The following is a 24,658-nucleotide window of genomic DNA, read 5'->3' on the forward strand; positions in this document are numbered from 1 at the left end:
ACAGTTCTTGAACTTACAGTGAATCTAAACAGCATGTGTAGCAACGACAATAACAAACAAGTTTACTCATTTCTCCTTTAGAGGTTTGTACAGCACATGCTTCTTAAGACAGTTTTACGTGAGGGAGCTTTATTTGTTCTGCTATCAGTGGTGGATCCTGCTTGACCTTTTTTGAAGCACCCTAGGTGAGAGACACTTTGAAGAGATGAACACTGCCATTACCTCACAGCCATAATTCAAACATCTTAGGCAACAAACTGTAGAACAGCAGGCATTGAACTGCCAATTATCTGCCTGGCAAGCTGATTCAAAAAGTGTCCTGAGCCAGGCAGGTGGCATTCGAATTTAAACTAAGCACTCTGGAGGCAGAGACAGGCAGATCTTTGGGAGTTCAAGGCCAGCCTGGTCTACAGAGCAAGTTCCAGGACAGCCAGGGTTAACAGGGAAACCCTACCTCAAAACACCAAAAAGGTGTCCTGATACCATGGATGAGCCTGGGCTTCCCAAGCTTTCATTTAAAATATTAAAGAACTGAACAATACTTCAAGGAAGTACATGCTACTTAGCAGATCTTAGCTACTACAATAGAACTTTTCACAAAATGTGTGGATTTTTTATTTATTCAGAAGTTATATAGGTCTCTCTCTCTCTCTCTCTCTCTCTCACACACACACACACACACACACACACACACACACACACACACACACACACACCATGTCCAAATAGGTATAATCACAGAAATGACTAATATAATGAGTGGTTGGTGTAATACTTTAGGAAAAATTTTGCAATTTCCTCTGTAAATGATATAAGAAAAAATATGTCTTTAGAAACAAGGTCTTGCCAGGCGGTGGTGGTGCACACCTTTAATCCCAGCACCCAGGAGGCAGAGGCAGGTGGATCTCTGTGAGTTCAAGGTCAGCCTGGTCTACAAGAGCTAGTTCCAGGACAGGCACCAAAGCTACAAAGATACCTTGTCTCGAAAAAAAAAACAAAGAAACAAAAACAACAACAAAAAAAAGATTTTAAAAAAAGAAAGAAAGAAACAAAGTCTTAGAGCCTGTTCTGTAATTCTGAAAGTATGATCAGGAACTACCAGCTCCTTAGGGTCTAGTATTTACTGTATATCTACTTCCAGTTCTCCAGAACTTTTACTTACTGAAATAAGTAAGAACACATTATAGTTTCAGTCAAAGTAGGGCCAACAAAAAGAAAATGGTGACATCAAAATCAGACAAAAGGACCTTTATATAATGTTGAAAAGGGTAGAAATTGGCCAGGTATATGCCTTTAATCCCAGCACTCCAGGAAGCAGATCTTCAAGGCTAACCTGGTTTACAGAGTGCCAGGACAGCCAGGGTTACACAGAGAAACCCTGTCTCAAAAAGAAAAAAAGGGTATTAAGGGTAGAAATTGGCACATGTTTTATAGAAAGGAATTTGGCAATGTGTGGCAAGAGGCCTTAAGTCATATCTCACGACTGTTAGCTTAAGACTATACTTGTAGAATTAAAAATAATAAGAGATGGAGATGCACACATACACTCCTACAAAAGACAGTGAGACACAGCCATCACTGTGGTAGAGACATGGGAACATTAGGAAAGACCCTCAAAGGGAGACTGTAACATAGTGATGTACTTGTGGTACCAAATGCACCACTGTTAAAGAAGTGTTTGTGGATATGAGAAAATATCCAAGACATGGGAAATAAATCTGATTTGAGATGAAGCTTCAAGTATAACACTCTGAAATTCACCTAAGCAACACCCCAAAATGGAAAGAACGAGATTATGGCTTTTTAAAGTTTAACCTTCATTTTTTTTCCTACACTTTTTACAGTCCACAGAGAAGGTATTCCTTGTATCTATCACTAATAATATGGTAGAAACCTGGCAAGAGTCTTTTAATTACATCTAACGTATGCTGATATGTGTGTATGCTGGCAACAATATAGCCCCAAAGGTGTTTGACCCTACCTACTCATGGGAATAAATGATACTTAAGAGCAACAAAGTTGTTTTGTTTTATTTTTTCTCCTTTTCTGAAACAAGGTTTCTCTGTGTAATAATCCTGGCTATCATGGAACTTATTCTGTAGATCAGGCTAGCCTCAAACTCAGAGATCTGCCTGTCTCTGCCTCCCAAGTGTTGGTATTAAAGGCATGTACCACCACTACCTGGCTGGTTTTGAGTTTAAATTACTAATAGAAGTAGATTGGATCCTTCCTTCCTTCCTTCCTTCCTTCCTTCCTTCCTTCCTTCCTTCCTTCCTTCCTTTCTTCCTTCCTTCCCTTTTCAAAACATGGTTTCTCTTTGTAGCCCTGGCTGTCCTGGAACTCGCTCTGTAGACCAGGCTGACCTCGAACTCAGAGATCCACCAGCCTCTGCCTCCTGAAGAAATGCAGCACCACCGCCCAGCTGACACTTCCATTTCTAAACTAGATTCAAAGTCAAATAAACACAATACTTCCTATTATAACTATAATGCTAACGGTTTGCTAAGACTAAGGTAGGTGCCTTGGCTTCATCCCTCAGCACAAACACATAAATGCTAGTTAAGGAAGGGCGGGGTGGGGAGAGGAAAAAACACTACTGCCTGGGTTCCACATGAGTCACCCCCAGAAATATTTTAACTACCACTAAGTGAATAGACGGTATCAAAAAGCCAACAACCATGAAGCGTTCCACACACAGTTGAAAGTGTGAATCATTTCTGTGGGTACCACAGGTCCATTTACCTTTCCTGTTAAAACAAACAGGTACACAAACAATAGAAGACAACTGAATAATACTTAGTTGGTAACACATCATACATTCCTTCATTCTGTAATGAGAACATTTCTAGCTGTCCAGATTCAGTCCCTGTATCTATGAAGCCTGTAAGAAGAACTACTCTTTCAATGTCTGTGTGTGTACTAGACCCAGAGTGTTCCTTTCTACACTGGTATTTAGAGAGTCTTTGAAGAGAGGGGATTTCAGTAGTGAATGATATAATCCTTTCTTGTTTACCATCTGGTCTCTGGGAACAAATATCCAGACTCCGGAGGCTAGCCCCTTGCCTAACAGTCTTGCTTCAGACATTCTATGCAACTAGGAGACCTTGCAAAATGTACACAGGCTGACTTCAGAAAGCAGGGCTCGGATGGCTGAATTTCTTTCCCTCAAAGCTTTCATTCCAAAATGTTTCAGGCAACAATAAAGTATCGTTACGTAATCTCATTTCCTGTATGGCCAACCCGTCTATGAAAGTGTCCTCTAATAACCTCGAAGGGCCTAGCTGCAGGAAGTCCACAGTACTGGCAATTATGAAAGGAACACAAGTGCTATGCATAAGATTTTTTTTTGCAATACACAACAAAAGATTCACTTAAAGAATAACGCATGTCCATGGCTCCACTGCTTATATGTAACTGCATGGAACTGACACACATGAGAGGCTATATCCAAAAACATGATCCACTGAGAATGGATTAAAATTAGGGTGATCCCATTTCCCAGCTTGCCAATGACTATCACTGAGCTATATGCCTGTCGTCCCAGACAGTAGAATCAAACTCCCTTTCTTGGAAAAATACTCTTAAGATGTCTCTAGTTAGCCCCTACTTTGGTTCCTACATACAGCAAGTAAGGATGTATGGCCACAGTAGTCAAAGCTAGCCTTCACTATGCAAAACATTCCCAGGTACACACTCCTCTTTGAACCCACAGCCATGTGTGATATGTAAGGAATGAGAGCACTAGCTATATACCATTAAACTTACTGTCTGTCTCTCCCCCCTTTCTCTCTCTCACATATGCATGCATGAGCACACACACACTCTACAACATCTACTAAAATTTTAGTTTATGTAAAACCAAACATTTGTAATTCAGCTAAAATCTAGAGTGACAGATTAATTTTTGACTTCAAATTGAAGTAAAGTTCCCATCTTAAAAGTTTATATTTTAAAATAAGTCAGATGCACTGGAAGGAATGGACTATCTCCACTTATAGTTTGCTTGTTTTACATTCATATGGGTTTAAAAGACTATAGTCCATATTTTTAAAATGAGTTCCGATTTATCATTAAAAACCAGAAAAAAAATTGTCACGCTAACTTCAGCAATCAAACAAAATTTCTACCTTTGTAAATAACACACATTTTGTGCTGTTTTGTAAACAAATATAACCAGTTCTAATTTCCCATCTATAATTCTCTGGGAACCTTAGCATCGCACAGCAAATACTGCTTGCTTGATTACCAGCCAATGACAAAGCGAATCCGGTTGTTTCTAAACTAATGCAGATCCTAGAGAAGGAGTTGCTGGAATGCTAATGACCTGGGTCTCCAGTGCAGCTGCATCGTTAGCATACTAAAAAATGAGAGAAAAGACCACCCGCTCACAAGTGCACTGAGTGCTCCTCCCAAGGTTAAGGAGCTGAGAGGCAGCTTGCACAGCAAGCAGGAGTCGATATGCCTCCTTTCCTAGCACGTCATTTTTCCTTCAGCCATGAACACTCTATTCTTTTTCTAGCTTCCTTTAGGGCTTAATTTAAGCAGTACTGGTAGAAAGCCTTCTCTAACTGCCCATTTATGCCATGTGCATTTGACACTGGGCCCCAAAGCACCCTTGAACACTGACTTAAACTTCTGTGAGTTTGTGTTCTCCTGCTTTGGTTCTCCCACTGAAGATGGAGGCCATGCCGGTCTTGATCACCACTGTACCACTCGGACCCCATACAGATGCAGTGAAGGCTCCGAGCAGATTCATAGTGAGTCTTTCTTAAACGAATACTGTATGAAATTATAAGTCAGATGATGGAGAGAAGAAATCAAGGAGGACTTCTTTGGTGGGGTTTCTCTGTGTAGCACCGGCTGTACTGGAACTCTGTAGACCAGGCTGGCCTCGAACTCACAGACATCTGCATGCCTCTGACTCCCAAGAACTGGGATTAAAGGTGTGCTTCACCACTGCCTGGCTCAAGGAGAATTTCTAAGTTACAGCTTTCATGCTAGGTTGAAGCATGTGCCTCTTCACATCTTTATAGGAGTTGTTTCTTCTCCGACACTGAGAGGTTTTACATTAAAAACAGCAAAGTTCATAGTCTTACCAAGTACAAAGTAGATACGCCCTTTACGCAAAGAACCATAACTTCATAAAGCAGAGCAAACAAGAATCTGCTCAGGATGTTTACACTTATTATTAATAACATGTCTCATATTCCAAAGTCTATTTAACTAGACTATCAGAGCCAATTGCCCACCTAGTGTTCAGCTCCCCGAATATCAGCTCAAATCTTGCAGAATTAGTGTCACGAGTATAAAAAAGAAACAGAGATAAAACCATGAACACAGAAGAGCATAGGAGAAAAAGTGTTTGAAATGGTGGCAAATGCTGAGGCAATAATAGCTGCATGCCTATAAACTGCCACCTGGTGGCACCATCGTCACTAGCTATCCAATACAGACATGAACCCTGGAGAGAACTATCAGGCTGTTTGACAAAGCTTAACCTGAAAGCTGCATAAACTATTTCTCTTGTTTTGATGGGCAACACACTCAAGTGTAAGTTCTCTAGCCACTGGAGTAGCTCTTAAGGACACTGTCCAGCAGAGGCTTGTGGAAGTAAGTCTGCTTGGCACTTTGGCCTAAAGATTCGCGTCAGCTCCCTAGTCTAAATGTGGAGAAAGGGAGATCGAAAAAACCCTGCAAAGCATTTGCAGACTTCACGGTCAACCAAAATGAACATGATAGGAAAAAAATTCACTGCATACATTTTTTAAAGACCCACCAATTTAAATGGTCCAACTGCTGACAGTCACATTTCTCTGGTTCGTCAGGTGGGAAAACAGTAAACACATACACAGTTGGCCTTGGACTTAGTGTAATAATGAATCAGCTGAACAAAGAAATAGATACAACAAGATATCTTAGGAAAATGAATAAGTTTTATTAAAAACAGTAAACATAAAAGAGAAGTTTATCAAGGAAACAAGCCATAAATGTTATATTTATCTGCAAAAAAGGCACATGTTCAGCAGCCTCGCTTTTAGGGAAATTCAGACTCTCTATATGAAAAAAACATAGACAAATATGTCTATAAAATTGTTTAAAATATCAGGTATCTCTTGAGTAAAAGGATTACCCATATATGTTGTTTATTTTTATAATTTTATTTATATATTCTAAAAATAAATGTATAATTTTGGATGCTGCAACAGAAAAGAATACCTAGGAAATACAAAGTGAATTCTAGCTTTTATAATTGTTTTGCCTCTATCACCATTTATACATGGACAGTAGCACTATCTCTAAGATATTTACTATGAGCTTAAGAATGTTCAAAATTTAAAAGTGTTCATTTAAAAGAAATAACATCACAATAACATCACATTTAAAAAGACAAGAGTACGCTCTTTATTCGTTCATTTAATCATTTATTTGTTTACTTATTTGTTTTTTGTTTATTTAGTTCTTGCAAGACAGGGTTTCTGTAGCTTTGGAGCCTGTCCTAGAACTAGCTCTTGTAAACTAGGCTGGTCTCAAACTTACAAAGATCCATCTGCCTCTGCCTCCCAAATACTGAGACTAACGGCATGAACCACCACCACCCAGCCGGAGTATACACTTTTAATTTATAAGAAAGAAGTCTTCAAAGTTTCTAACATTACAACACAAAAATGTAGAGACTTTATCATTGGGTCATCCTTGAATACTCAAGTAATACTACCCTGTTGTACCAGATTTAAGGAAGCAGGAAACAAATCATTAAGGGGTCTACTGACTGGGTTTTGCAAGCACCAGTGCATGGAGTTGAATAGGGAAGGAATCGAACAGTTCTTTCCTTTCACAGTTTTTTTTCCCCAAGACAGGGTTTCTCTGTGTATCTCCAGCTGTCCTGAAACTCACTCTGTAGACCAGGCTGGCCTCGAACTCACAGAGATCCACCTGCCTCTGCCTCTTGAGTGCTGGAATTAAAGGCCACCACTGCCCCGCTGTACTTCACATTTAAAAACACCTAGTTTTCCAAATCCATAGTAGTTGCAGATGCACGAGCAAGCATTTGTTCAAGAAATATTCCATAAGCATAAACTATGCTCTGCTCTCATGAAACTTAGTACTCAATAAACATTTTAAGTAGACAGCAAGCTAACATAGACACAGAGGTACAACAGGACAAGGTCACCTATAAGAAAATTCACTCATCCAACTACATGGTACAGACCTTTAAAGTTAGAGCTACGGGGTATCCAGTTATACCTGCAATCACTAATGAGGAGAGTATTATCTGGCTTGCTTAAAAATCAATTTTTATTTTAAAAGTTGATGTAAATGTCAGGCCATGAAAACACACGCATAACAAAGAATGAATGTGAGGTTCTAAAGAACACAGAGGAATGAAAAATGCCATCTCAAAAAGCCACAGACAGAAAGCTTAAAGGCCCTGACCAATCTCAGGTATTGACTAGCCAACTTACAAACAACACTCCAGTCTAGTTATTTTAGCAAGTGTAAAATTTGGAATAGGTTAGTTAGATCCATGGTGGAACATCTCCACAGGAAGCTTTACTGCCTATGTATTTAAAATGCTTTAGTATAAGACACGTATCCAGAGTGGCAAAAGCAAAGCTTAGGGGTGGGGGTGTAGCTTGAGTGGTAAAGCATTCATATAGCATTTCTCTCTGGCACTGCAAAATAGATAAAATACAAACAAGAACACATCAAAAGTGAAATGGCAGATTACTAGAAGATGTCAAGCAGAGGAAAAGCCTTCTTCCATCTCAAAGAAACCCTGTTTAAGGAAGGTGAGCTGTGTATTCACATACAGCAGTCAGTAAGCATTAATATTTCATAGGTGAATACTGCCCATAAAGCCCTAATACATTTTAGCATCTGCTGGATCAACAATGAAAGTGCCTTTAAGACATCCCTTTGCAGTGACGTCTGTGATTACTTAATCTCAAATATGTCTCCTTGAAAGTAGGCAGTAATTCAATCCTCTTTGAAGCATCTGTAATCAATGTCAACAACAGCAGTAAAAGAAGGTAGTTTGTCCTTTCATGTAGATGGGGCAATCTGTTGCTTAACCTTCTTCAAAAGCAAGGCCAGGGTCAGTAGCACAAGAGGATGTTGTGAAATGCTCTCTCGTCATGCATCACCATGAGCTCAGCTGGCTATGTGAGAGTGACCTGCAGCTACGATTATCTTTTTAGATTATTTCATGTTTGCAAGTGGTTCGCCTGAATATATGGCTGTCCACCATTGGCATGCCTGGTACCCATGGAGATCAGAAGACAGCACTAGATCTTCCAGAAATGGAGTTACAGAGGACTGTGAGCTGCCACATGCATGCTGGGAACTGAAGGGGATCCTCTGCAAGAGCACATAACCACTAGTGCTCTCTCCAGACTGGAGTTTTTAAAAAAAGAACACAAAGGTATCTTTTGATGTTCTTCTCTTACAGTTTCCAGGACCACTGTGCCTGAAAGTCGAACACTGAGGTTGAGAGCCAGGTGCCCAGCCCAGGTAAAATCCTAGTCTTTCAGCAACACTGGGGCAGTGCCAGCGATACCAAAGGGAAGGGGTGCTCTAACAACCACAGGGCATGGTTGCAGACATGGCCAAGAACTAAACTCCAAGCAGGGTATATAACCTGCAGTCTCTGGACCAAAGGTGAACAAGGATAGTTATGATTCTGGCCCACTATAAAGTCGTATACAATATGAACTGGTTTTGCTTTTTGTTGTTGTAACTCAGTCATGCAGTGCTCAAACATGAACATTATAGATGACATCATCTTGTGGCAAGGTGAAATTCTATAAGGACACACCTTACAGAACCAGTCTACAGGACAGTCATATACATACAAGTCAAATGAGTTAACGGAACAATTTCGAACTGCCATTTCTTTTCTTTAACCCAAGAGGCAGAAGTCAATCCTACCGTAGCTTAGGGTTATGAGGCAAAAAAATCACAAGTTTGACTGGTTTTTTAAAATGCTGGGGCTGTATAGATGGCTCAGTGGTTAAAACACTGGCTGCTCTTCCAGAGGTCCTAAGTTCAATTCCCAGCAATCACATGGTGGTTCACAACCATCTATAGTGGGATCTGATGTCCTCTTCCGGCATAAAGCTGTACATGCAAATAGAGCACTCATATAAATAAAATAAATAAACCTTAAAAAATAAAGCCATCAGCTGACCACAAGTAAAAACTTATTTTCCATCTTAAATTTGCAGTCATTCTCCTAAACCAAAGAAATATTTTCCATGATTTTGTAATAAAATGCTGTAACCATCAGAAAACATTTGAAATGACTTAAAATGCTTCTTAGCTAGGAATAACATAAAACTAGAGAAATGAATTTTTGCTGAAAACCAACTATAAACAGAGTCACTATTTCCAAATGAGCTGTTTGCTACCTATCAAAAGCCATTGCAGTTTATCTAACAATACTCTCGCATTTGCAGATTGTTACTGGAGAATGTGTTCATTCATCAAGTTAAACATTGTAGCACTTCATAACAATGTAGCCAGCCCACAGAAGCTGCCCTACTTTTTCTCCTATTGCTGTGATAAGCACCATGACTTGGGGAGGAAAGGGTTCATTTCACCTTACAGCCTGGAGTCAGTGCAGGAACTCAGGAAACTGACTGAAGCAGAAGCCATGGAGGAATGCTGCTTACTAGCTTGCTCTTCAGGGCTTGCTCAGCCTGTTTTCTTAAGCAATCCAAGACCGCCTACCAAGGCACAGCAATGGCCCCAGTGGGCTGGGCCCTCCCACATCAATCAGAAATCAAAACAATACCCCAACAGACTTGTCAATGGGCAACAAGACTGAGGCATTTTTCTCAATTGAGGTTCCTTCTTCCCAGATGACTTCAGGAACTGAATTGCAAAGTTCTGGTTTTCCCAATACAAGGTACAATGAGTACAGACTGACACCGTCACTTCCTCCTTATCTTTGGTAATGACCTTGTACATCATTCACCTCCTCTTCCCTTGAAGAGTGTCTGGGTCAATGTGACCCTTCAATTAAAGACAAGACTCCCCAAGTTCAAGACAGACAGGTGGAAACTTTAGCCCCCTACGAATAAAACAAAGATACTATGGTCCTTACAGGTAAAGTTGTTTTGAGAAAAGCACCAGCTATCTGAAACTTGTTAGCTAAGAACAAATTTCTCATTTTACTAAATTTTATCATCGCAGCAATAGGCCAATCATTACAGAGAAATATTCCAAGTAACCAGAGTACATGGTAGAAATGTAGGACGACACAGAGATAAGAGTTGGGCAGCTATTCTGCACCAGTAATGTTTCCTCACACATACCTTTTGTGGAGCCCTTATGTCCACTTGCCCCCCAGTATTATACTCCTACCACCGTAGGGGGACAAGTATCTTTTTCATCCTGGTATTTGTTCTTTGGGACCTGACAATGACCAATTATTCAGTTCTACCTAGGAAAATCCCAAGAGAACTATAGAGAGATGCTAAGCTGTAGACGTGATGTTGCTCACACACAGGAATAGGGCCAGCTGGAGGGCTCAGCGAGCAGAGAAACCCATGTGCTGACCTGAAAACCAGAGTCTGGTCCCCAGAGACCATAAGGTTGCAGGAGAGAGGCAATTCTCAAGAATTGGCTTTAGACGTCCATGTGTGCAAAGGCACATGCACACAAATAATAAAAAGGGCGTCCCAGGTCACTTCAGCTACATATTGAGACCTTAACCTCAAAACATAAAGGAAGAAATTCAGGAATTAAAAAAAGGTAGGAGATTCACTGCAAAGGTTTTCGCTTTGCAGCTGTCTCTTCTAAATTAGCCTGTAGTTTAAAAGGATAGCACCTATAAGGAAGAGCAGCACCCACCCCTGTTACCATGGAGGACAATGCAAGGCATTCCTTTCATCCTTGCAGTTGTGGATAGTACCATACTTCATCTACACTACTCTTTCCCTGTAGACGCATCTCTATAATAAAGTTTAACTTAGAATTTGGGTATATATATAGAGAGAGATGTCCAGCACTAGATATTAGTAAAATAACAAGACATTGTGGGAAATTTTATTCAAAACTCATGAATTATTCATTTCTGGAATTTTCCATTTAATGTGTTCAGGCTGATTGTGGGTAACTGAAACTAAAAAGTGAAACTGCAGATAAGAGGAATTCTTTGGAAAAGAAATATACTCTATAAATAATTTAATATTTAATGGCTTGGTAATCAGGAAAATGTTAAAAATTAATGCAAACATATATACATATATATAATTTTAAAAACTTAGTTGCATATAAAAATCCTGGTCTTATATACTTGATACTAAACACAAAATCTAGGTAAAAGAGTCTAAAAATTTCTGGGGGTTGTTTTGAATTGTAACATCTTTAGGAGATCAGTCATTTAGCTTTTTAAAAGAGGTATACCATCGTATAATTGTGTTTGAATGAAGATGCTAATGCCAACATTTCTATTTCTGGAAACAAACACCACTTGGCTTCCCAATTAAGGGTTGCATAACTCACAAAAGGTGCACCTGAGCCTTGCCTTTTCTAGGTTCCAATTACAGAAAACAACTTGCTTCCAAGAAATCCTAACCTTTCTTTGTGTGACGGTTTGAATGACAATGCCCCCCTACCAGGGTCAGGTATTAGAAGACTTGGCCCCCAGTTGGTGGCATAGTCTGGGAAAGTGAGGCAGCCTAGTTGGAAGCCTACAATTCAGGTGGCCATTGAGAGTCACCACTTTCAATTCACTCTGCTTCATTGTTCAAAACTAAAGATGTAATCTCCCAGCTTCCTGTGGCCACAGCTGCTCTTGCCACCATGCCTTCCTGCCACGATGGTCTCCTATCCTTCTAGTACTGTCAGCCCAGAAAAATTTTTTTCCATAAGTTGCTTTTGCTCATATTTTATGACAGCAACAGAAGAGCAACGAATACATTCTGTAAAAAATTGTGTGGGCACAGAAAATCCCAATACTCTCTGAAACGTTTTTGTTCTTGTGTTGGGACCTGATGCTCTCTGCACCCTAAATATTCCAAAGACCTTAAAGTCATGGTCAACTAAGCTTGCAATTAACCAAAGGTGAAAGAAAGTCTCTGATTCCAACTCTACAAATATCACTATGCCTGGCCTATTTTGCTATACTTTTCTGAACAATATTTCCCTGGCAAGGGTTATGACTAGACTAGTACTTAGTCCTATCTTTCAGTAAAGCTATGGATTTTCAACTACTCTTCTAACTTCTCGACTCCTCCAGAAGCTACGGAGCTTCCGCGGCCATGTGGCATGCAGCCTCTTCTCCTTGGATTCATCCCAGTGCTTATGACTGTGCCTTCTATCTTCTGTACTCAAAGCCACCACCAGCGTTTCAGTTCATTCTCCAAGTTCCTGTTTCCTGTCTGAGAGCTCTTAAGTTTTCTATTCAACTGAGAAGCAGAAATGCCTAACAACTTCTAAGCACAAGAAATGCTCGCCAGCCTCTCAGCAGTAACCCTGTGAAAATGTATCGCTGTAATTGGTGGAGTAAAAAGCTGAAAGGCCAATAGCTAGGCAGGAGCGAGGTATAGGTAGGATTTCCAGGGAGAGAAAGAGGAGGAATCTAGGATGTGCAGGAGACACCAGGATACACAGAGAGGAAACAGGAGGCCCAAGATAGAAGGAAGGTAACACCACATGATAGAATGTAGACCAATATAGATGGAGTAAATTAAGTTATAAGAGATAGTTGGGAACAAACCTAACCTAAGGCCAAACTTTCATAATTAATAAGTCTCCGTTTCATTATTTGTGAGCTGGTGGCCCAAAGAAAAGTCTGACCACAAGAAGAGTCCGAATTTTCCAGGTTTTCTTAGATGAGTGATCCTCTGCAGAAGCCTGGCATTACTTTTTCGCAGTATGACGATAATGGGACTATAACAGGAAATTAGCAGAAAGACAGGTAAACAGGCATTTCAGTATGCCCCCCTTACCTGCCGCATTAGCCTCATTCACAACCACCAGAATTCACCAGTAACTTTTCAAAACATTTCCTCGTTAATCAAGTCAGAAAAGAACCACTGTGTTGCTGCTCCTATAAAGTCTGTGACCTTATAACTGCACCTATGAGTGGAGAATCTTCCTGCTATGAAATCAAACTCCAAGAGGCGAAGAGGCAGACAGACAGCCTTGAAACCTGGGCTGTTTCAACCACCATAATAGAAAAATAGGAGTAGCCTGATGGTGGCAGCACACTCCTTTAATCCCAGCACTCGGGAGGCAGATGTCTCTGAGGTTGAGGCCAGCCTGGTCTACACACTGAATTTCAGGACATCCAGACCTGTTACGTAGAGAAACACTGTCTAGAAAAAAACAAAACAAAACAAATATTGAAAACCCTTGTCTACACGTAGTCTTTTTAAATAAAATGCCCTACCAAATTTTCAGAAAATTATTAAAGGAACAAAATCATGAAAAATAATATATTTTACCTAGGCTTGATGGCATCCTCCTATAATACTAGCATTTGAGAGGCGAGGGCAGGGGGCCTGCCATGAGTTTGAGGCCAGTCTGGAGTACACAGTGAGTTAGTTTTTGGACAGTGTAGTGAGACCCTGGCTCAGAAACAACAACAAAAATAGCACCTTTTTGCTTCTAGGTCCCACAGCATCAACTCAGGAGACTATAATGCATCTTATTTGTTTAATTAATGCTTCATAGGTAACCACAATACAGACACACATGCTCTAATCAGTGAAATCAAAGTCGATCCTCTAACATGTTTCTCACAATTCTCAATTGTGTATACTACATACAGGGCTATCAGAGACAAAGATTCATGTTGCTACAGATACCTAGATTTTCTTTACTTTTCTAAGTTGCAAAATCAAGTCCTTATCACATACAACTTTATCCACAATCTAGACACAGCTACCCATTTTCTTCTTTAAGCAAAATGAGCACACAGGTTCAATTTGCGTATTTTTCACTGAAGTCCAAGTTCACACACAAGAAGTTAATGACATTCCAAATACTGCACGTAAATCTCATCACTTTAGCAAGAATTTTATGCCTGTGTGGAATCTATGTATATGTGTGTGCACAGCATATGTTCACATGTGTATGTACATGCAGGAGCAAGCCCATGTATATGTAGAAGCCAGGAGGCATGGGTGTCTTGTTTTACCCCTCTGCACCTTCCTTGAGACAGGGTCTGTCACATAACCTGGAACTAGGCTTGTTGCCATCTCCACCTCACTGTACTCCCTAACACTGGGGTTACACGGAGTCATTCAACCTTGCTTGGCATTTTTTACAAGGGGATTTGAACTCAGCCCTCATGTTTGCATAGCATGCACTCTTAGCCCCTGACCTTTAACTACAATTTTAACACAGGTTAGGTCTGTATAGACACTACCATCATAACAGAAGGAGCGTGCATGTGCGCGCGTGTCTGTGTGTGTGTTTGTGTGTGTATGTGTGTTTGATGGTGGTCCTATAGGACTAAAAGTTTACAAATCCTTATATCCTGGTAAAGCTGTAGAAAAATCCATTAGTCACAATTGTGATGCTGTTAGTGTAAGCAAACCCATTGTGCTCCAGTCATATTTGAACCCCAGAATGCAATTATGTACACTACATATGCAATGGGTTCTACCACTTAGCTTTGTATAAATATAAGCCATGATGTTCACACAAAGATGAAAGCAACCAATACATTTCTCAGAATATAGTCCCATCATAAAGTGACACAAATCGCAACTTGTTCATACTTTAATTCAAAATCATCTGAACTGGCTTGACGTTGAGAATATAAAATTTTGTTGGTCATTTACATCTGGTGACTAACTTTCCCCCCAAGATTACAGTTAGCCCAAGAAACCAGCTGTTTTTACAGAAATACTATATTTACACAACAGTGTGCGTATGTTTTTACTCATAAGGTATCTCTTTCACGTACATAGTCACCAATCCTCAAAAATGCCTACAGTACACGATGAAAAAAAAATTACAAATCAGTATGTATTGTAAGAATTCATTTTGTAGACAGTATAGATGCTTGTATCTATGAATACTAAGTGTCTGTATGCATGCACACATGTATATACAAACATCTATATAAGAAAGGTAACAAGGTATTCTTATCAGAGTAGAATAATTTAAAAGATTTGCTAGGCAGTGGTGGCGCACGCCTTTAATCCCAGCACTCTGAAGGCAGAGGCTGGTGGATCTTTGAGTTTGAGGCCAGTCTGGTCTACAAGAGCTAGTTTCAGGACAGGCTCTGAAGCTACAGAGAAACCCTGTCTCAAAAAAAAAAAAAAAAAAAAAGATTCTCAATGGGAGAAAAAGTTACATTTCATAAACCACCTGAATGCTCACTCAGTACAAACCATTACATATGCTATATAGTAATCATAAGTATCCTGCAGTGGGCATATGTTTCTTATTAACTTGTACAACTACCAATAAAACAGCAATTAAAAATGTTAACTACGTGGCCAGGCGGTGGTGGCACACGCCTTTAATCCCAGCACTAGGGAGGAAGAGGTGGGCGGATCTCTGTGAGTTCGAGGCCAGCCTGGTCTACAAGAGCTAGTTCCAGGACAGGCTTCAAAACTACGGAGAAACCCTGTCTCGAACCCCCCCCCCAAAAAAAAGTTAAATACACTACAGATTTAATAAAGAATAGCAGATTTCCTCTAACGCCACTCCCTTTTCCTCTAGGGATAACTACTCTGCAGTGTGCTATCAATCATACCTTTTTTATTGTCTATATACATGATAAGGTTTGTTTACCTTTCGATAAATGGAATCACGGTGCACCGCGTACAGTGACTCCTTTACTATACCCTAGAACTCCTGTGTCAGTTCATCTAGGTCTCTCTGATGGGAATTTTTCTTTTTCTCTTTGTTCTAGGATACTATGTACCACAGCAAAATATTTTTGATTTTCTGAGACACTGTGTAGCCATGACTGGCCTAGAGCTCACTATGTAGTTTAGTTGACCTCCAACTTAACTCAGAGATCTCCCTGCCTTGGCCTCTAAATGCTGGGATTAAAGGCAAACACCACCACACCTGGCCAAAATATGCGTACCTATTTAAATGAGAGGATTTAGATATTCTTTACCAAAAAGTTATGTAGTGTGTACATTTGTTCAAAGTATTATATTTAAATTCTAGCAATGTATCTATTGCAAATGTTTACATTTCCCTAGTAAATCTGATAAACCTGAGGATCTTTTATATTCATTTTACTTATTTAGATGGAAGATATCAATTCACAACCCTCTGGTGCTTTTTCTAAGCTCACATCCATACTTCAAGAAAAACATTTTCTATACATCTTTCCTATGGATCAATAGGTTCATTACATATTATGCTTATTATGTAAAAATCCCTTTATCTAATCTGAATTAGAACCGTTAATATAAAAGGTAAATGCAAGTGAAAAACTTTTCTTAATGCATCACTTAGCAAACATTTCAGGTTATCTTCATTTCATTTTATCAGTGGCAAAAGTACACTCATTCTCCAAACTCTTGACATAGGTCCAAGAAGCCAAGACATTTGTTTCTCCCGATTGCAAAGAAATTTAAACTGAATTCTTGGGATACAAATGTCAAGGAACTGAAGAAACTTACAAAGCAATAACCATGCGGACTACATCCAAATTTCTGTATTTACATAAAATATATACTATCTTACCCGTACCTAATTGTGTCATTTTTTAAAGCAATTTTCACTCTTCCTAAAACAATTCAGTGTTATTCATAACAATGGACCTAATGTGATCACCATCAGTTTCAACCGTTATCCATAGCGGAACTATTTTCTTCAATGTCCACTCCCCACCGCCATCCCCCACCACCATCCCCCACCTGCCATGTGATGTGAAGTGACTCCCACACACTGCGTATCATTTCACTTGTTTCAGTAAAAATGCCAATTACACCCACTCATATTTTATCTGTTTATAAAATATTAAATCATATATTTTAAAAACACAATATGAAGATATAGATCAGTGGTGAAGCACTTCATGCAGAAGGCCGTAGGTTCCATCCCCAGCAAACACATGCATAAGCACTAGTATGTACACCAACTATCCAAGTTCGGTAGTAAAGCCGATAAGCCCAGCTGGTAGGCATACAAGCACACTGGACTAGCAGCAATTGTTCAGTTTATAGCGTCTCTTACCAAAGAATGAAAATCATCATTTAATACCATGAATCACGTAAAGAGAAGTCAATTAAAATCTCTACAGCATATTCAGAAGCTCTCCCCCCTCAAATATCTGCCACTCGCCCTTTTGACTTTGTTCCACTATCTTTATGTTTTTCACAATTCTTAAAATATGCATTTGTATTTATAAAATATGTTTACTATACTTCTGCATATGATGGGATCTACTTCCTCCCAAATGTGCAGTCGAATGTCCTAACTTCATTTTCATTTTCAGCATGACACTTAGGAAACTTAAAAGAACTAAAGTGTCAAGTTAACAGAAGAAGGAAGTTGTGCAAACAAAATAATAAAGCACAGTGGAAGGTCAACTTGGTAGCCTCCTCCTATGTACTTAAAGGTTACAGAGCAGTTTCTGGTGCAAAACTGCAGTAATGCCTCGCTCACTCCTTAGCGGTTTGGCTTGGAATAATTCGACTGCATAGGCCTGTTAGAATTGTACTATACCATGCAGTAAACTGACATTCGTTCTGAAATAGCCCACACCTCAACAACAGAAGGCAATCTCCCTAGTTCTCTAACTAGGCCTTAATTCTACTGTCAGGCTTGGTGAAGAAAATGAACACAAACTTCAAAGCAAAGCAAAGGCTATAAAAATTTCCTTTACAAAATAGAAGAAATTAATCCCAGTTAAAGTTGCCTTATCTGAGAGTTCATCAAAAATTTTTTCTCTAATAGTCCAGAGAGTAAACAGACCTAGGAGGCCACGGGGTCCCTGTGAATACTGCCAGACAATACATAAATGAAGCCATATGGCTATGTTCCAACTGAAGTTTATTTACAGAAACAGGTGGTGGACAGGATTTGGCCACAGGAGTGTTTTTCTGTCCCTTGACTTACACCAGTTTGCTCTCTTTTCTAGTAGGAATTTGACACCCTACTGCACACTTACTGGAGCAGATATGGAAGCCACAAAGAGACAAGTGATTACTGCAGTACCACCATAAAGATGAATATTCTTACAAACTAATCACTAGTCTAGCAAGTTCGAACAGGCACACACAATTTTTAAACTATGATAGTATAAGCGTCACCAGCAGCCAATATTCTCTGCAAAAACAGTTAAGGGTTGGTGGTAAAGTAGGGTCCTGGCCTCTATCCTTACACCATACAAAAGAAACAGTTAAAATAAATGACAATCAGTGACTGTAAAAGAAAAATATACAGTGAGGACAAATTTAAGTGTCTTATTCTATTAGAGAAGTAAAAAAAAGCCTACTAAGAATAGAATTGAGATTCGTAACTTTACTACTCAAAATGCAGGAATAAACTCTCACGCTGTGTTTAAATGAAAGCAAACTTTGTGCTTTAGATAACTTAAAAAAAACTTTGCTGAAAAACTATAGTTTTGTCAAACTATTTCAGTTTAGATAATGAAACCCAAAATCTCCTTGGCACATTTTGCGTCTGTTTAATTCTATGTTGGGTTTGACAAGTGGCAAAGCAGACACTGTATTTTAAGGCACTAAAGGAGAACAGCCATTTTAGTACGGTAAGGACATGTATAACCAGATTCACATAGTGAAGCGCAAAGCCACTTGTCACAGAACATATGTGAGCTCTGAACTATTGAAACAGTAAATACATTGCTTGCAGGAAAAAGTAAGGGGATGTAAGGCTGAACACAAAGGAGTAAACTTGAATAATGTAAGTATATAAGATCCCCTTGAGACCAGAAGCACAGACCGTGTATTATGTTTTTTTTTTTCCTGCAAGAGATGTATTTACTGTCTCAGCAGTCCAAAGTAAAGTTCTGCAAACCTTCCTGTGAAGAGGTTGGAAACACAAGCCACAAACTAAAAGAATATACTTTCAATCATGTAACAACAAAAGATCAGTATTTAAAATACACAAAGAACTTTTAATACTCAACAATTTCAAATAATCCAACCCGCAAATAGACAAAGGGATGAGAGACATTTTACTGAAGACCTAGCAGTGGTCTGGTAGGTTGTCCATACACCAGTGGATGGCACCAAAGCCATGGATTCGTGGCACTCAGTGGGTTATTTTTTTAAAAAAGGTTCATGGAAGTGGAAAGGCTCCACGGTGTGTGTGTGTGTGTGTGTGTGTGTGTGTGTGTGTGTGTGTGTGTGTGTGTGTGTGTGTTGGGACAGGAAGAGGGGATCCAGGAGGAGCTGGTAGTGGGGAAGAAGGGGCGACTATGATCAGTAGTCAGTGTACTGACGAATGAAATTCTCAAACGTTAAATTTTCAAAAACCTAGTAGTGTGTTCAGGGCTGACCATTTGGTACTGGACAATCCACTGGTGTGCTCTTCCCTGGGGAGGACTGCCAAACCAACCCCAGTAGAATCTGAGGCATTTGACTCCAAATGGAGGTCTCCTGGAACCGGCTGTGGAACTCTCTAGCCGGAGAGAAGTTATTGAGCCGTAGTTCTCATGGCAGTCTGTCTACTTCTATTTCCTTTCTATAGTTACGAGATGTTCATGATAGCCTGGGCCAAGAAGAAGCCACCCCCTTGAACTGGGGTCACTGGCCATGACCTCTTCTCTAAGAGATTCAGTGCTTTGCTTCATAATCATTTACATAATTATAAAATAATACTTTGATAGACTATCCTCCTGACAATATATGAATTTGTATGGCTATGCATTTGTAGATGAGGCTGGCTTTGACATTATGGTATAGAAAGCATTGTTTAAGTATAGTTTTAAATTGAACTTTGAAGATTTTTAAGAAGATAAAAGTTAGACATTAGTTAAGGATTACACATGAAAATTTATGAACTTGATCAGGACATAAGAGTCATTCATTAACTATAAGTGATTTATCGAATTGTTTTGTTTAGTAACTAAAGATGTTATCTGTTCCATTTGCAATTGATTCTTTGAACCCACTGTCTAGGAAATGTAATACCTGATTGATTTTGTGCCTTCTTGTGCCAGGTGATTATGATAATTGTTCTTTGTAACTGCTTCACTGAACACATCTTTTAAAAATTGTAATACCTGTTCTACTTGTATAAAACCCTTGTTTGAGAGCTGCAAAATGCACTCAGATTCAAACTGCCTATGTGTTTGTTTCTGTTTGTCATCGCCAAATCCTTACCCATCTGATCTTCAAGAAACCACGTCCCACAAGACCCCCCATACCCGGCCGGGGTGGTCAGTGGCAGAGGACCACCTCTCCTGCTCCCAGCTTTACTCAGTTGCCTGTGGTTTGTGTAGGGTTGAGTCCTGGTCCCTGTCCATTTTGGCATGTTTGTCGGTGTCTCTGCTTAGCTCACATTTGGGTGGTCATGCTGGGAAGAATTTACAGGTATAGATTCTGATGTTACTACATATGACGGAATCCACTTTCTGCCCCCTCCACCAATATTCTCTGAGCCTTAGGTAGGCAAGTGTTTTATATATATACATTTGGACTAGAAATATAAACACAAAGTAACAGTATACAGACTTACAGATTATATTTAGAGGATGTGTGCACACACACACATATGCAATAACGATAAAAAAAAGTCATGAATTAGAAGGAGAATAGAGAGGGGTAGTGAGGAAGAATTTGGAGTGATGAAAGATAAGGGAGAAACACTGTGATTAAAATCCCTCAAACGAGGCAGACCTCACCTTTATTCCCAGTACTTGGGACACAGAGGCAGACAGATCTCTGTGAGTTCAGGCCAGTTTGATCTACATAAAGAGTTCCAGAACAGTGCAAGAGAGGGTCTTAAGAGAGACTGTCTCAAAACACAAAATTACAATCTCAAAAATCTAAAAAAATGCACAAATATAGTAAACAAATAAAAAAAGATTAAGTGGTACCAAATGCAGATCATGAGCCATCAGAGTATTATAAATTAAAACTATGAAGACAGATATCACTACATAGTGATAGTTAAAGGGAAATTAGAGAGGGCTGGAGAGATGGCTCAGTGGTTAAGAGCACTGCCTGCTCTTCCAAAGGTCCTGAGTTCAGTTCCCAGCAACCATATGGTAGCTCACAACCATCTGTAATGAGATCTGGTGCCCTCTTCTGGTGTGCAGGCAGACACAATACTGTATACATAGTAAATAAATAAATCTTTGAAAAAAAGGGAAATCAGAATAAAACTACATAGCACTACATAGCTAAGGGGAAAAAAGTAGTCACAAAGCATTTACAATGGGAATATAAAACTGGTAGTACTTTAAAAAAAAACAGTTTGAAACCTAAACATGTAACTACTGTATTACCTGACAACTGCATTCTTAGACAGTTAACCCAGAAGTGAAAAATCATGCTCATAAATGGAAACATCAGAAGTTCTTTGATAGGTGAATGGTTAAACACACAACTACGACAAGCCATTCATCATTTTCAATAATGAAAAGATTATTGATTAGGAGTATATTCCCTCTATACATCTCACGGACCTCCAAGGAACTGTGCTAGTGGTAGGCCTGTGTTCCCATTTATTTAGCATTCCTGAAGTGACAAGAAGGGACATGGGAAACATCACCGAGACAGAAGACGACAGTAAATATTAAAAGGCAACACATAGAATCCTTGGGGGATAGCATCGTTCTGTGACTCGCCTGGAGTGACCACAGAAAGCTACACATGGCAACACTATGCAGAACTAAACATGGACAACTGTATACTGAAAGTGATGAAATATTGGGGCTGGAAAATGACTTTGCAGTTAAGAATGCTTGCTTCGTTTGCAGAAAATGAGAGTTTAGTTCCCTGTACTTATGCCAAGCAGCTCATAATTCCTATAACTCCAGCTCCAAGGCACTCAGACCCTCTTCTGGCTTAGGTGGGCTTCTGCACACAGGAGGCATGCATACATATAAATTAAAAATGAAAACAAATTTTTAAAAATGAAAGGAAAAACTGGTAGAATGTGAATATGATGGACACACAGTATCTATTTCAACTTTCTTAGTTGTACTGTTATATAATTACTCATGATACTAACATCGGGTAAAATCAGATACGGGGTATTATCTCTTATTAACTATTTGTATAACCTACAACACCAGAATTCATAATCAAAAGAAAAGGGTATAAAAAGCATACTATCAGCCAGTAGCAGGAGTGGAAAAACAAAACTTACGTTTTTCCTGAGAAAAATCAAGGAAGGGAGGGGAACATACAATGTCCCAAAGAACCAAGTGGAGAGCCTGAGTGTGGTGGAACAGCCTTTAATCCCAGCAGATTAAAGGCAGAGACTGGCAGATCTCTTAGGAGTTCAAGGCCAGCCTGCTCTACAGAGTGAGTTCCAGTACAGCCAGGGCTACACAGAGAAACCTTGTCTCAAAAAATAAAACCAAAAACAGCTAAAAGTAACCAACAATCCAAAAGAACCAACAATCCACAATATAATACAATTATCTCCTACCCTATTGAGGTTTAACTTTGAGGGGAACTTATTCATCCTGACTTGGCTATTACTATTTTTTATAAAAATAAAGTACATGCCCATGTCTCACTAAAACCACACCATCCTCTCAGATTACAATTTCATAGAATAGGTGTTGTTCTCTTAACCATCATATCCTGAAGGTCTACCACAAAATACATGAGCCGCTAAGAACAAGAGAGTGGGATGAATTTATAAATAAAATGAGTGAGATGTCTGCGTATGCTTTTTAAAATTGGTTTTTTAAATATATTCCATTGTTGTTGTTGCTGTTTGAGAAAGGGTCTTTCTATGTATATGTAGCCCCGCTGTTCTGGAACTTTCTATGTAGACCAGGCTGGCCTCACAGAGCTCTGCCTGCCTCTGCCACCCAGCTGTATACTTATTTTATGTGTCTAGGCATTTTCCATGCATGTTTTTACACCACATGCACGCCTGGCACAGAGGCCAGAAGAGGGCGCTGGATCCATCCCTAGAGACTGGAGTTACAGGCAGCTGTGAGCCATGTGAATGCTGGGAATTGAACCTGGGACATCTGGAAGAGCAACCATTGCTCTTAACCACTGAGCCATTGTTCCAGCCCCTCTGTGTATGCTTTTAAAGTTCCTAGCCAGTTGTAATTTTGAAGCAGAATGCCCCCACATCCTCTTACAAGTTTCTAATGGCCACGGGCGTCTAAAATCCAGTGCGGTGTCCACACTTTTCACCCCCAAGTGGAGTGGAAGTTAACCTAACATTTGTAAAATTGCTTGTGAATCTATGTACTGCCACATGAAGTAATTCATTAAGTCACGAGGAATTAAAAACTAAGAATAACTTGATATTCAGACCTTTGAGAAAATGTTCTATGCTGACATAACAAGATTCAGCCACAGCCTTAATGTGAAGTGCATTAAAATACATATATATGCATAAAAATATCATTATTTTCAAAATACAGAATCCAACATGAGAGATTTATGAATCATCCTGCCAAGCATAGCCTTATTTTAATTTATATATGTGAAAACTAAGGAAAGTGCCTTCCTTGTTAACGGTTGCTATAGTTAGATACAGCTGAGGCTAGAATCTGAACGTCTCCAGAGTCTGGATTCGGGTCTCTTGCACCTAATTGGGCAAGATTCTTTGTTCTTTCTCCACCCACTACATCCCTACCCAATTCAGTAACAACAACAACAACAAAAGATGTATTTGATTTAGTTTTTAAGAGTACTGTTTTAAAGAACCCACAAAGCTGAACTCACTCAAACTTTTAAATCAGTACAATAAACCCTTCTGGAATTTTTTTTTTTATGTCAAGGTCCTTTATCCCAATTTGCGAGTATTAAGTACACTATAAATGCTGCTTCCTCCATGGAAGTGGTAGAGAGGGTTCATTCGAATACGAGTCTAGCATGTTTTGCACTTTCGCAGATTCGGCTGAAAAGATGAGCTAGTTTGCAATTTAAGGGAGGCCTTACATTTAAATTTTTGCTTGACATGCTTAGTAGCAGCACTGTAATTGATCTCAACTTGTTGATTTATATCAAGAACATTTGGAAGCCTTGCTTGTTGGAAGTGAAAAAAGAAAAACTAAAGTTACAAGAAAGCACGGGAAATGACTTTTCTTAGGCTAAATGTCCGTAGCAACGTGTTACTAAGCATGAATTTAGAGGTCCGAGAAACACGAGAAGGAACCTCGGTTATGCTTGAATCCAACTGCATGACAGCTGGGCATATTTTCACAGAAGAGGAAACTTAGTGGTTGGGTGATTAAACCATTAACCAGTAAAGCACACGGCTTACTTCTTCAGCAAGGTTCATTTCCCCTTATTCCGATCCTTATCGTCGTTTCTCTGAGTGAGGATTGACTTTTTTTTTCTCCTAAGATGAAAAGTACGAAGGAGCAAATTAATTTCAAAAGAATAAAAAATAAATGTCTTCGAAAGAGATGCTGGGGTAAAAATGAGAAATGACGTCTGATTTCAAATATGTTGCCGGTTAGGCAGTGAATTACATTCTCCTAGGTTTCTCTGTCTATAGACATCGGCCACAGTTCTTTTCGGAACTCGAATGAGAGGAAGAGGAAGTGAATAAACCT

At 39.4% G+C, this 24,658-nt stretch overlaps 1 protein-coding gene across 6 annotated transcripts in view; it reads right to left on the minus strand.

The window, feature by feature from the left end:
* The window catches only part of Acsl4 (acyl-CoA synthetase long chain family member 4), a 71,652-nt gene that overhangs the window by 46,132 nt on the left and 862 nt on the right, over positions 1-24,658 (minus strand). The gene's annotated exons all lie outside the window — the stretch shown is intronic.

This window comes from Microtus pennsylvanicus, chromosome X (assembly GCF_037038515.1).
Source record: "Microtus pennsylvanicus isolate mMicPen1 chromosome X, mMicPen1.hap1, whole genome shotgun sequence".
NCBI classification, from domain to species: Eukaryota; Metazoa; Chordata; class Mammalia; order Rodentia; family Cricetidae; genus Microtus; species Microtus pennsylvanicus.